The following is a 13,271-nucleotide window of genomic DNA, read 5'->3' as shown; positions in this document are numbered from 1 at the left end:
TGTGTGTGTGTGAGAGAGAGAACATTCCTTAAATGTGGTTTCACTTGAGTTTTAGGGAGGGAGCCTCACTGTTCACACCCAGTGTCTTTTCTATAGGATACAATGCAAGGCAGGGGGAGGAGCAAAGAAAAAATATTCTCCTCCCACTGTGTGTAACTGTTATCTGATAGTCAGGATAGTTTTTTCCACTTTGACCTCTAACCCCAAGAGATCGCCTACAAAAACAGAGTTTACACTTGTGTGAAGGAAAGATAGATAGATAGATAGATAGATAGATAGATAGATAGATAGATAGATAGATAGATAGATAGATAGATAGATAGATAGATAGATAGATAGATAGATAGATAGATAGATAGATAGAATAGATAGATAGATAGATAGACAGACAGACAGACAGACAGACAGACAGACAGACAGATAAATAGGTTAGATAAATACTATAATTGGCCACTCTGACCTTATCATCCCCTAAAGCACACATTGCAACTCAAGGCCCGCGGGCCAAGTTCGGCCAGCCAGATCATATAGTCTGGCCCACAGAAAGATTTTGTTTAAAGTAGAATTTAAAGTAAAAACAGGACATTTTGTAAATTACCGCATTCTTTACACTGATATTAAATCTCGATTATTTTTAAAAGCTGGAAAATTCTCGCAATTTATTTCACAGAATTCTGGCAAATTTCGAGAAAACTCGTTGCAAAGTCAAGGAATTTTCAACAAATGCTTAAATATCTGGATTTTGTTTGGAATTTGTGCTTTTATCCTTCACAAAAACAAAGATTTTTCTGGTACGGCCCACTTGAGGTCAAACTGGGTCATATGTGGCCCTTGAACATTAAAATTAGTTTGACACCCCTACCCTAAAGATTATTACTAATACTATATTAGTTGTAACGATTCAATAGAATTAAGTTACACAGAATCTATCATGCACATCTCAATAACCTAAGAAGTCAACCCAAAATTGTTTCCCATTAAATCAAAGCATTTGTTTTAGATGACATTGTTTTTCAAAATCTTATTTGCTTCAATAGTATTGTAGTACTTTCAACTAAAAAGTCATTATTTCAATATAGGGTGCATTTTAAAAGCAATAAAGCAACAATAAATAATCACAAAGTGGTGCCAGGACAGAGAAGTCAAGCTGATTAAAGTTATTACGTCAAGGTTAGCAAGGTGAGTACAAGCTCCTTTGATCAAAACAATCCCATAAAACATCGTCTTATCGCCATTTCCATCTCACTCTCTGTTGACATCTGCATTACATTGCCCTTTGAATTCCTCCACACAAGTGATCCAAGAAGTAAGCGACTTTAAAAATAGCCGCGAGTGCCTGGACCTTGTCTGTCCACCGATTATTTCCCATGTTGGTGAAAGCCCAGTGTAAAAATTTATAAAATATATTTGCGAAAATATAATCGCTGCTCATCATTCGGCTTTACAAAGGGCGGTAGCTGAACACTTTATACAATCAGATATCTATTCTGTTCACAAGTACTTTCCCCTGATCAAGGGTGACACTTGGCTCGAATAAATCTGCGTGGGATAAAAAAGCAGTTCTGGAAATTGACCACAGTGCAAATGCGCTGCTAGTCATATCTAGCGGGCCATGGTCAAAGACTCCAGCGTAAGTAAAAGTACTCAGTATGGGAACTTTGACGGTTCTGCAGCCTAATTTACAGCCTTTTGTAGCAACTTTCAACTATTGTACTGTAGCTGGTGTATTGGACGGAACTCCATGTAAATTTCTCTTGAACTTTTTCTGGAGACATTGCTTTGACAACATATAGAGTACCTTATATAAAGCTAAACTATTAACAATGACTAAATTGATGCCTATACATTGTTCGTTACATCTTTATCATACCTTCATCAAATGAGTAAACTCTGAAACGGAATTTGGGGAATTTTGTAAAGGAAAATCTGAGCCTCTAACCTGTTTTGTTATGATTTAAAGTTTGACAGAAACACCATCGACTGTGATTGGACAAAAATTATTAGCATACAAGCAACTGTATTCTAATGCAAAATCTTTGTTTAAAATGTACCACAATCAAACTAACCACTTATTGTTACCCCACTTGGTTATGAAGATGCTACTTAAACCTGAAGCTATATTGATGGTTTCAGTTCAATCCTTTATTTAAGTCCTTCAAACAGATGTTTATGATTTTCTTAATTGCATCAGCAGAAAGTTCACTTTTTACTTCATCCTGTGATTTTGTACAGCTGTCTTTTTGTAATCCAGTAACAGTAAGTCGGGAAAAGCTAATAAGTTAAGTTAAATTCCTTATTAAAATAAATATTTACATTTTCTTCTCACATAACCTATTTATAAGTGACGGATATCTCATTTGAGACGTTCACATGGACTCAATGTTATTGTATTGCAGGTGGTCCAATACTAACCCTTGTGATTTGTAGGTAAAATGCCAAAATCAAACAACTGTTCTTGTTAAAGTTCAGCATTAAGGCAAGCTTCAAGGCCTGGACTAAAAAATATATATGAATAAAATATTTTTTACAATTATCAATATTAAGTGTATGTATACATCCTAAAACCAATAATCTGAATACATATGTGATTAGGTATGAGGTTATGTAGTTTATTGATCCTCGTCCTAATTTACATTTAGCAATTTTAGTTGTAAAATGTCCGAGTGACTGCCCTCTATGGGTTGAACGCCGGCTTCTGCAATTAAATTTTGCTATCGGCTGAGATTAGATCTTTGACGTCTTTTCGGATTAGGAAGTCACTAACCGTCACTGTTGGCTCCACCCCTTTTATAAAAGATGGGAGGAGGGACTCAGTTTTCTCCTCTCACAGCCCTCAGTGAGCACTGATTGACAGCTCCATGTGGAACTCTACAGCACTGTGGGGGCGGGGCTGCTGTGACTGGGCGTGTCTTACTACTCTAGAAGCAACGCCCATAATCAAGGCATTTTTTTAATTTCCCCAAGCAAAAACCTGGGGGTTTACTTTATTTATTCAGTTTATTTCCGACATATTTACTTAACCTTAAACGATATGTTTAATTGAGCCAAATTATCCACCATCATTAGCACATTATCCCAGCTTCAAAGAACATCTGTGAAGGCAGCAGCCAACTGCAAAATTTCCTGTTGATGCCCTACTTCTAGGAAGTCGCGCTGAGAGACGACTGGGAGCCATTTGAAAACACAAAACGATGCAGATTGCATGCAGCGTGTCTTTGGTTAAGTGGACACCTCATATTGTCCTGCGTAATCTGCAGATATCTTCCCACAGAAAGGTTGACACGGTGAGGTCAGTATCCTGCCATTCTTGGAACCATCGCAAGGCCACGGCCTGAGCGCAAGGCTGTAAACCTCAGACATGCGTCAGCAATTCGTCACTGATCCTGCAAACCAGATGATTATTTGTAGCACGGGGGCATTCTTCCAAAAATAACTGGAGTATGTTTGTGTTTAGGGATGAGTGCTGTGCAACCTGTGATACGTATTAGGCGTAATATTCACTTTAGCAACAATTTACGGTGTAAAAAGTAAACGAGTGGTTGTTCAAAGCTGTGGATGATTTATTGGTTTGTTTGACGCAAGTTGGCAGTATAAACATTCTGCGTTCGACGAAAAGGCAGCACAGGCACCCATAATAGTAATTGAGCAGGATGCAGGGTGTAAATGTGGTTTCTGACCACATGGGATCAGTAGTTAACAAGTCCACACCAAGTGGAGCGACAATCTAAGCCTTGTATTCAGGAACAAATTACAGACGTCTGTGATTAGAGGCTGCGTTTCTGTCGAAATTGGACGTCGACTTACGCACCTTCTTTCTGAGCTCCACTAAGATGACCCACAGACCACAAGTGTCAGGCAAAAACCTCATTATTCTGAAGCTATTAATCAGATACTAATATGTGAATCCTGACTAGAAGACAAAGAGGAGAGACTATACCACAACTATACCATCATTTTCTGTGATCGTGGAAAACAGACGGAAATCACAGAATTTTGAAACGTAATAAGCAATCTGAAGTCTTTTTTTCTCTCTCTCTTTATTTAAATCTGACCCCAGTTTGACACGAAAATACCTCAATTACATGTTTTGTAATATCACATATTTACACGCCAACAATGACTCGTAAATGGACAAATGTCCAATTTTACTGTCATGCTAGGTGTTTTAGATGAACTAGTGATTGTGTTATCCTACGAGTGAAAATGAATGCCGAGTTTCATCTGAAGTCTGTTTTTAATGTGTTGTGAAGAACAAGCGGTTCAGATTAAGGTTGTGCCAATCGGATATTGGTCGGATTGCATCTAAAATCTCAGAATATTATGACTGTATTCAAATACGAAAATGCACTGTTTTTTTTTTATAGAATTACGAAATTTATAGATAAAACCCCACAACAAAATATGCACAACACAGTAACGTCACATTACACTTTCAGCACGACGACTTACTTTTAGGGATGTCCCGATACAACTTTTTCACTTCCGTTGCGATACCGACATTGCAGTCTTGATGATTGGCCGATACCGATCCGATACGATATCAGCACGAATCATACATACTTTTATGACTTATTTTGAAGTGTGGAATGTTAGAAAAGGCTTGATGAAGTGATGTTACTCAAACAGAGAACAATAGTCAACAATTCAAGTTCACTTCAGTTCTTTTTTACTGTCAGTATATGGTGGGAACAACTGAGGGCGAAGCGCTTATATTGGAGATTTTAGATGCAGTCCAATAAAATCCGATATTCCTTTTCTGGCTGATATCGGACCGATATCCGTTATCAATATCGGATCGGGATACCCTACTTACTTTCCCCACTCATTTCACTGTCCCACCCTAACTCTCTCTAGGTGTGGCACTGCCCTCTCTTTTAATATCATCCCTGGAATAAAGTTTTTCTTACCCTTCCTTGGGGTTACAATTATGCAATAAAATCTATGTATTTATTTCCCTGCAATAATAAAACATGTACAGCTGTCATTAAGACATTGCACTAGATGTATTGTTGACCATCAACAGCATGTGCAGACTAGGTAAAAAAAAAACAAAGACAGGTTTAGCTGTTGGTATATTAGTTTAACCGGGTATCATTTTACCTGGTGACATGTCACTACAGAAGCATCTAACATCACCAGGCAGCAAGGGTGATTCTCAGGTTGGCGGTTGGGGTTAGAGTTAGGGTTACGGTCACACATTTTACATCAGAAATGGGACACGTTACAAATGAAACAAAAAAGTTACATCATTTTTTCAGGGTATAAAATGGATACATACTGAAACAGAATTTGGGAAATTTTGAAAATGAAAATTGTAGCCCCTAAAACAGCTGTAGTGGATTCAGGAAAGTGAGTTTAATATAATGCATTCAGGAACAAGTCAACATGACCAATGACATATGAATATAGAAAGATTTCATTCACTCAACTGACTTTTTTTCAGGAAGTGAAACTGTCAAGTTGACAAAACACTCAAGTTGACCCCGCCCAGAAAGAACTGAGGACCTCTGAGGAAGACTGACAGTTGGCAGTCAAAACATGTCAGGAGATCAAAGTAAATTTCATGAAAAAAAAAGTTTTATGAATAAATGAAACCTTAACATATTATTAAAAAAAGAAGACAAAATTAACTTGCTGGAATTAATAAAAGATCAAAACTTAATTGTGTATTAACAGCCTTACAATTGACTTATTTTAAATGTCATTTTAACATCTGACAAATCATTCCACGTATAAATAAAGCTGTGGGCGTCAGTGAGAAATAAAAAACCCGGTGAACAGGTTATCATTACAATCAAGTTTAAATAGATGTTATATAAAAAAAGTTCAATAATTTTCAACAATCCTTATTTTGAAATAGAATGCAGTTGTTTAACTAAGAGGTTGGTGTCATATTACAGTCTAGTATAGTCTAATCCTTGGGTTTGTACGCTGTATAAAGCTCCAATTTGCTTTTCTTTGTGTTGGGTTCCCAGTGTTTCTGCCTGAAGGCCACAGATAAGACAATGTTTTCTTGGGTTTCAGCTCGTGACCTTTAATGTCACGACAGCAGTGGAAAATTCTTTATGTCACAGCCGAGAGATGCTTCCTTTAGGGAAACACCCTGGTAATATACCGGTTAAAAAAAAGCTGCCTTCCCATGCGATAAAGCTTTATCCTGCTCTAAAGAAAGGAATGATCTTTCTTTCTCATAGTTATAAGCATGTTATATGATTGGAAACATGCAAAACACTACAAAGTAAAACCAATCTGCTTAAGTGCAGCAGCATATCCATGTAATAACATTAGACCAAATAAGTCACACGTGCATGAGCCTGTACAAAAAAGTCATTGGTTGATATCTGCACCAACAGCATTGTGTCCATGTAAAGGCCACTTTCATTGTTTTAATTGTTTAAATAAATCCAAAAACTGACAGCAGTGAGGAACATGTTCTGAAATGAAACCAATGAGAATGTAACATCAGTTCAGCCCAGATGTTTGCTATATCAAGCAGTGAATCTGACTTAATCTGCCTTAAAAGCAAATCTCACAAATTAAAAAAAAAAAAAAAAAACCAACCCAACAAAACAGGTTCACATCTGTTCCCAATAATTTTATTTTATTATTTTTAACAGAGTAAAAAAAACAAAACAAAAAGACGTGTCGATTCTGCTGTAGATTATGAATTACATTGTTTGTCAAACTACTCTGTTCCCAAAACTAAAATAAACAAATTGACAACAAAACTTCACAGAATGACTAATAAAAACAAACATACAAATTTACAGAAAAGTATACAAGTTTACAACAAATACACACAAAACAAAAAACTCCAAATGGCAAAAAAAAAAAAATACACCATGCCCATTAATAACCATACAGTATTTCCAAAGTGATGGGCACGCCCATTTTTTTTGAAAAATTGCGATGAAATGTGCAAATAAATTCGATGGAGTAATTTTAGGGGTATGCTACGAAGCTAGATAACTATATCCTGAATTAATCTACGTTAGCGGGCTTCAACTAACCAAACCTACAAAGGTAAAAAAAAACACGCTAATTTAAGCCAAGTGTTTTCAACCTGGGTACGTGCAGAGCGACCATCTTTACAATGGAAAAACAGCTCATCATCCTAAACAAATACAATGAATTCAAAACCATGATGGCAGCGAACAGTGTTAGTGCAGCGCAAACCAGGAGGCGGCGCTTTTATACTCGCTCAGATCAGTCCGCCGTTCGGGGCGGAGCTCAATGCGGCATGCTATTGTGATTCTTATACAGTTAAAAATAATCGACCTCAAAATAAATTGTGCCATACAAATAATTTCATATGTTACATAATTCTATAGGCATACAAAATAGATGGGTTAGGGTTACAGTAAGTCTTAACGCGATTGGTTTATTGAAAGTTGAGCGCAGCCCCAAAGTGCAGTCCGCAGTCAGGGTCTTCTGCTTATTTGAGAAAAACACTGGCATTAATAACGCCCACAAAACAATACAAATATATGCAAAAGTCATACAGAAAAATTGAAAACGACAACCAAAACACACAAGCAAACAACAAAAATACACAAAATGACTCATAACACACACAAAAAGGCGTAAAAACAGACCAAACTCTTTGTGTTAATGCTCAGATTGGTCATTCATTCTAAATGTTGACTTTGATTTTTAAATATGTGGTCCTTGGATCAGACAATCACATCATTGTGGCCTCCACTGAGACAAAAGTTGTCCATTTCACACCATCAGGTGATTGCTCATACACTGTGTATGACCTGTTTCCTGCTTTTGAACTTATACATACTAATGGAAACAGATTGTCTTATGAAAAGCACAAGGTTTGGACACCTTATCTGTTTTAATGTGTTTTTTTTATCCTGTCCTGAACGTGTTGTTCATATTTTTTGCTGCATTTATCTCATTTCTCTACAGCTCTTCCTGGTGTTTATAAAGACAAAAGTCCATTTAAACAGTGATTAAATTAGATACAACTACAGTCCGATGAGATTTATTCACCTTAACACCTGTGTCTTAAATAAAAACGCACACTTCTGCGAAATAATAACCTAAAAGCGGAGCTCTTCCTGTAGTTCAATAGTATTTAACACATTGTGTAGTGTTTATTTAATCATTAATAACCGTGTCTAAATAGAATAGAGACATACACACTCACCCTTGCTGTCAGTTGGTCCACTTCCCCAGACGTGGTCCGGGACTCTGGCTCGTTCTCTGACCGAGGACAGGAGACGAACTCTGGATACAAACAATGACTTCAGGGTCAAGATGGTTCTCCTCCCACCCGACGCTCCTCGCGCTGCGCTGCGACGACTCTCCGGAAGTAACACGCGCTCACTGCAGTGCAAAACACAGCGAATAATCAGTAACTTATTAACGCTGTAACTTTAAAGCGAGGATAGGGGTGTCAAACATACACCCCGCGGGCCCAAACCGGGCCGCCAGGGTATATATCTGTTCTGTCTGTAATTTGTTTAAAAAAAAAAGAAGAAAAAATCATAGAAAACACGAGACGGCAGTGCAAAAATACGTATAACTGCAATTCCCACGTTTTTCCAGTAGAGGTCGCACTGTTTCAGTAACAAAACCCTATGGGGGACAAAATAAATAAATAACTACAAATAAATAAATGTAGACATTTAAAAAAAAAAAAGAAGCTAAAAAAGTACTTGAATGAATAAATAATTGCAGAAATAAACACATAAATGACTAAATGCATTAAATACTTGTTTTGTATGTCTTTCTTACCATATACCTTCTATTTATTTATTTCCTCAATCATGCATGCATGCTTTCTATATGTGTTTATTTATATACTTATCCTATCTATGTGCAATATTTCACATACAAGTGCAATCCATTATTTATCTCACACCAATAGGTCAGTTTTACATTGTTATAGTGTGTGTTATCATATTAATGTATATTGTGTACTCAGTATTGTAGTATTATGTAGTTAAATTAATTTTTCTATCTATCTATCTATAATTGCAATTCCACATGTATTTATTTATTTGTAATTGTCTTTTTTTTTGTCTCCATAACATAAAAGCCGTTCAAGCATTTCATATCAGCGATATCATCAATAGTTAAGCTCTAGTACTAATACTCATATTTGGAATACATTTACTCAGTTTTGGTTTACTGGTTGGTTGAGTACTAGTAATAGTACTGCTAGTGAGATTTTCAGTGTACTAGAAGTACTATTTAGCATTTTTCACAAGTAGACCTTACTAATAAAACAGAATTGTGTACTGGTAGTGTAGACCTAAAATACATGACGAATAAAAACTCAAAGCTTGACTAGTACAACAAGTAGTAACACAAAGTTATTTACTTGTAGACATGAGCATTTACGGAAGCAGATTAGGGCCAATTTTGGTGGAGGAAATAATTTTGTGCAAATCAAAAGACAAGGTTAAAGTCGAAATTTAGAAAAATAAACTCAAAATACAATAGTCAAAGGTTTGTTAATGAACTCCAATCTACGGAAGCTGATGAGGGCCAATTAACCATATACGACAACAGTCTCCACCAAAACTGTCCCTAATCAACGCCGTGTTTATAAGCTAAAAGAGAAAGAATGTCTTTGTTAATAAACCCAACTTCTACGTATAGTTTAACGTCTTCTTTGATACAAATCATTTTGTAGACAGCCACTATATTTTAACTTTAATCTCGACATTTCAACTTTAATTTTGACATTTCGACTTTAATCTCAACATTACGACTTTATTCTTGATTTGCCCAAAATGATTTTCTCCATCAAAATTGGCCCTAATCCATTTCAGTAAACCTTCTGTTAAGTTTAAGTAAGATCTGTGAAATTTACATTTCGGATTGTAGCAGGTTTAAACTGAAGGCAAAAATGACTCGTCTTAGAGTTATTCTTATGTGGATTCATTTCTGAGAATCTAGGGCACAAGTGTCAAACTCACGGCCTGGAGGCCAAACCCGGCCCTTTGGAGCATCCAATTTGGCCCACAGGAGAACGTAAAAATGACAGAGAAAACATAAATCATTGTGTAAATGAAACTCAACAACATTTGCAGAGACTCACAGTTTTTCTGGTGCTTATATTGCATAATTAGTCATTTTTAATGTTAAATAGTTGAAAAAACTATGATTTCCTAAAAAATCGTTCAATTTTTCACAAATTATGACATAATATTTTCGTTAATTAAATAGTAATTGTTCACAAAATCTAGGAAATTTAAAGTAAATATCCTGTTGGGACTGACTTATTGCTAGGATATTGTCGGTTTCTTACATATTTTGTATTTTATGTATACGTAGAAGTGCAAACTAGGGCACAATATAGTTGAAATTATTGGTTTTCCCGCATAAAATCTGTGGCCCCCTTTGAGATCAAACTGCTCCGTATTTGGCCCTTGAGCTAAAATGATCGAGAGGCTGTAGGACTTTTTTTCACACTGAATTGCAACACAGCTTCCCTCTCTTGTTGACATGAGCAGAAAAGCCAACGCTGTCGTACGTGCAGGGAATCATCTTGGTGGTGCTCATAGGATCTGCTGCAGCTCTGTAAATATTGACTTTGCAGGCAAACAGATCATTAAAAATACCCCCGAGGGGAGGATCGAAATTCATTTACAGACGTTACACAAAGCACAGTCAATTCATGTGGCATTTAAATGCATCCAGCGTGTTAAATATTACATAAGAGAGTACAAATGCACACTTTTTCAGCAATTAATTTACCTTTTTGCTGCTTATTCAACACAATGTTGGGTTGGTCAAATTTAACTTTGGTCAGGATGTAAAAAAAAGGTACAAGATTAACACAGAAAAATGACACTGACCAAAAACAACTGCAACAAGTCTAACTAACACAAAGTAAACACAGAACTGGCAACAGAAGAAAACAACAGCTATAATTAGTAGTTATAGTAATATAAATAATAAACAATATAATTAAAAAAAACATACATAAAAATTAATAATAAATGAATTGTAAATGTATGGAAGTTTATTATTCAATTGGAAAATCTATTTTCAATCAAAACAAATCTTTTCAATAAGAAAAACTTTTCAATTAAAAAAGTTGACTTTAATCAATAATAAACATTTTAAATCAAAGAAAGACTTAGAAATAAAAAAAATAAATATATTTGAGATCTAAATAATTGCATTTGAACAGTCTTTTTATTTTGATTGAAAAAATTTTCTTTTTATTTAAGTAAACTTTTTTTTTTGATTGAAAATATTATTCTTTATTGAATAATAGACAAATCTACCTCCATAGAAACGCCCATACTATAGTAATGTGGAAATCCTGTCCTGGAGAGCCCCAATTATTAGTAGAGCCCCAATAATTAGTAAATTACCCATAAAACACTGGCTTCCATGCATAAAATACAAATTAACTATTTTGGGCTCAGGAAAGAATTTACAGCTTCTTATGACTGAAATCTCAACAGAATTAAATAAGTTAAAACAATGGTTTGATAGTAACAATTTGAAAATGAATATCATGAAAACAAAAATGATGATTTTTGGTAAACGAATTAAAGACACTGAAGTAAAATTAAAAATTAATAATACGGAAATTGAGAGAGTTTACAATTATATATTTCTGGGTGTGATTTTAAGTCATAATGTCAGCTGGAAACCTCATATAGCAAATATACAATCAAAAATGGCAAGGAGTACATCAGTTATGTCTAGAGCTAGACATCTGCTAAATTACAGAGCATTACATATTATATATAGTTTGTTAATTTTCCTCTATATCAGATACTGTATTCAGGTTTGGGGCAACACTTATAAAACTAATTTAGATCCACTCTACAAACTTCAGAAAAAAGCCTTAAGAATTGTTCATAATGTAGGATTTAGGGATCATATACATGCGCTGTTTTTAACATCTCACATAATGAAACTTGAAGATTTAAATACATGTAGAAACCTTGTTGTGATGTGTAAATCAAGTCATAATCTTCACCCTGTTTGAATTGTTTAAAAGTAGAGAAGGAAATCATAATTTAAGAGGATAATTTGTGATGAGAAAACATTGCTTTCACACCACCCTTAAAAGTATGTGTCTCTCCCAAGTAAAAAATAAGTAAGTAAAATAAGCCAAAAACTAGGACACTTTAAAAGAATGTATAATGACATTATATTGAGGAGATATGCTGGAGAATACTCATAATTTGTCATTATTCTACAGTGTATTATTTTTGTATAACTATAAATCCTTCTTTGTACGACCATAAACGGAAAGTAAGATATTTGATTTGTTATTTGTATGACTTTAAATTGTGCTTTTCTTTTTCCTTTGATTGTACGACCATAAATTATTGTTAATAATGTACAAGCATAGAGTCATGCATGTGTTGTTTACATGAGTATATGCTGAAAGTTTGTGTAGTGATGATTCAGATGATGAGGGGTAGGTTTTTATAAGTTCTTTGAACTTCTTTTAAGCACAATTGTTTTAGTTTTGTTATTAAGTAAAATAAGTTTGTAATATGCTGCTCAAATGAATAAATAAATGAAATTAATATATTCACGGTAAGGTCATGGTGACATTAACAATTAGCCATAACATTATGGCTGTTTAAGATAGTGACTGAACGTCCTTCAACATTTCACATTCAGAAGCATATTTATCTTTTAGGAGTATAGCATTATCCTGTCAAACAAGGTAAACACTATTATTCTGCAACAATATGTATCTATATTAATTAATGGTTAAGTACATTTTGCTCAAAATATTTCTGTTGTCAGATTTTTTGTGTGTCCTCCATTAAAGAATCAACCATAGCCGCATTGTAACACCTTTTAACACAATAATATAGTGGTCTTGCATACGTTGCATGGAAATAAAATGCACAATTCTAGCAATAATTGACACTAAAACTACATCATAAACATGATTGTGACTTTTTCCAAAAAAAAAAAAAAAAAAAACCGAACAAAATATAAAACATACTTTTTATTTAAACCAAACAACGACTACAAAGTTTTGACAAAAAAAAAAAAAAGTGTAAATGTATTTAAAAAGTATATTTTCTTGTGAATTTGTAAGTATTCGCAAACATCCAAAAAAATTGAAAATTGTTGTAAGTAAATTTCTGTCTATAGCATCTCTCGATGACAAATTAAATAAATTAGAAGTTGATTTAGAATTTAAAATAAAAGTATGTATGTATGTATGTATTTAGCACTTGTCACAGTGAACACTGCATGAGTATAAATATGAACGATGAAGTTAAAACAGGAAGGATGGATACAAAAACTGATAATTTAAC

General features: G+C 34.6%; 1 protein-coding gene across 1 annotated transcript in view; it reads right to left on the bottom strand.

The window, feature by feature from the left end:
- Positions 1-8,448, bottom strand: part of ece1 (endothelin converting enzyme 1) — a 34,897-nt gene extending 26,449 nt beyond the window's left edge. The window contains exon 1 of the mRNA XM_028446423.1: positions 8,159-8,448. The gene's annotated coding sequence lies outside the window, so the exon portion shown is untranslated. The remainder of the gene's footprint in view (positions 1-8,158) is intronic.
- Positions 8,449-13,271: the final 4,823 nt, after the last annotated feature.

The sequence above is a fragment of the Gouania willdenowi genome, chromosome 5 (genome assembly GCF_900634775.1).
Source record: "Gouania willdenowi chromosome 5, fGouWil2.1, whole genome shotgun sequence".
Taxonomy (NCBI): domain Eukaryota; kingdom Metazoa; phylum Chordata; class Actinopteri; order Blenniiformes; family Gobiesocidae; genus Gouania; species Gouania willdenowi.
The sequence above is the reverse complement of the archived record's forward strand: the minus strand, read 5'-3'. Positions and strand labels throughout refer to the sequence as shown.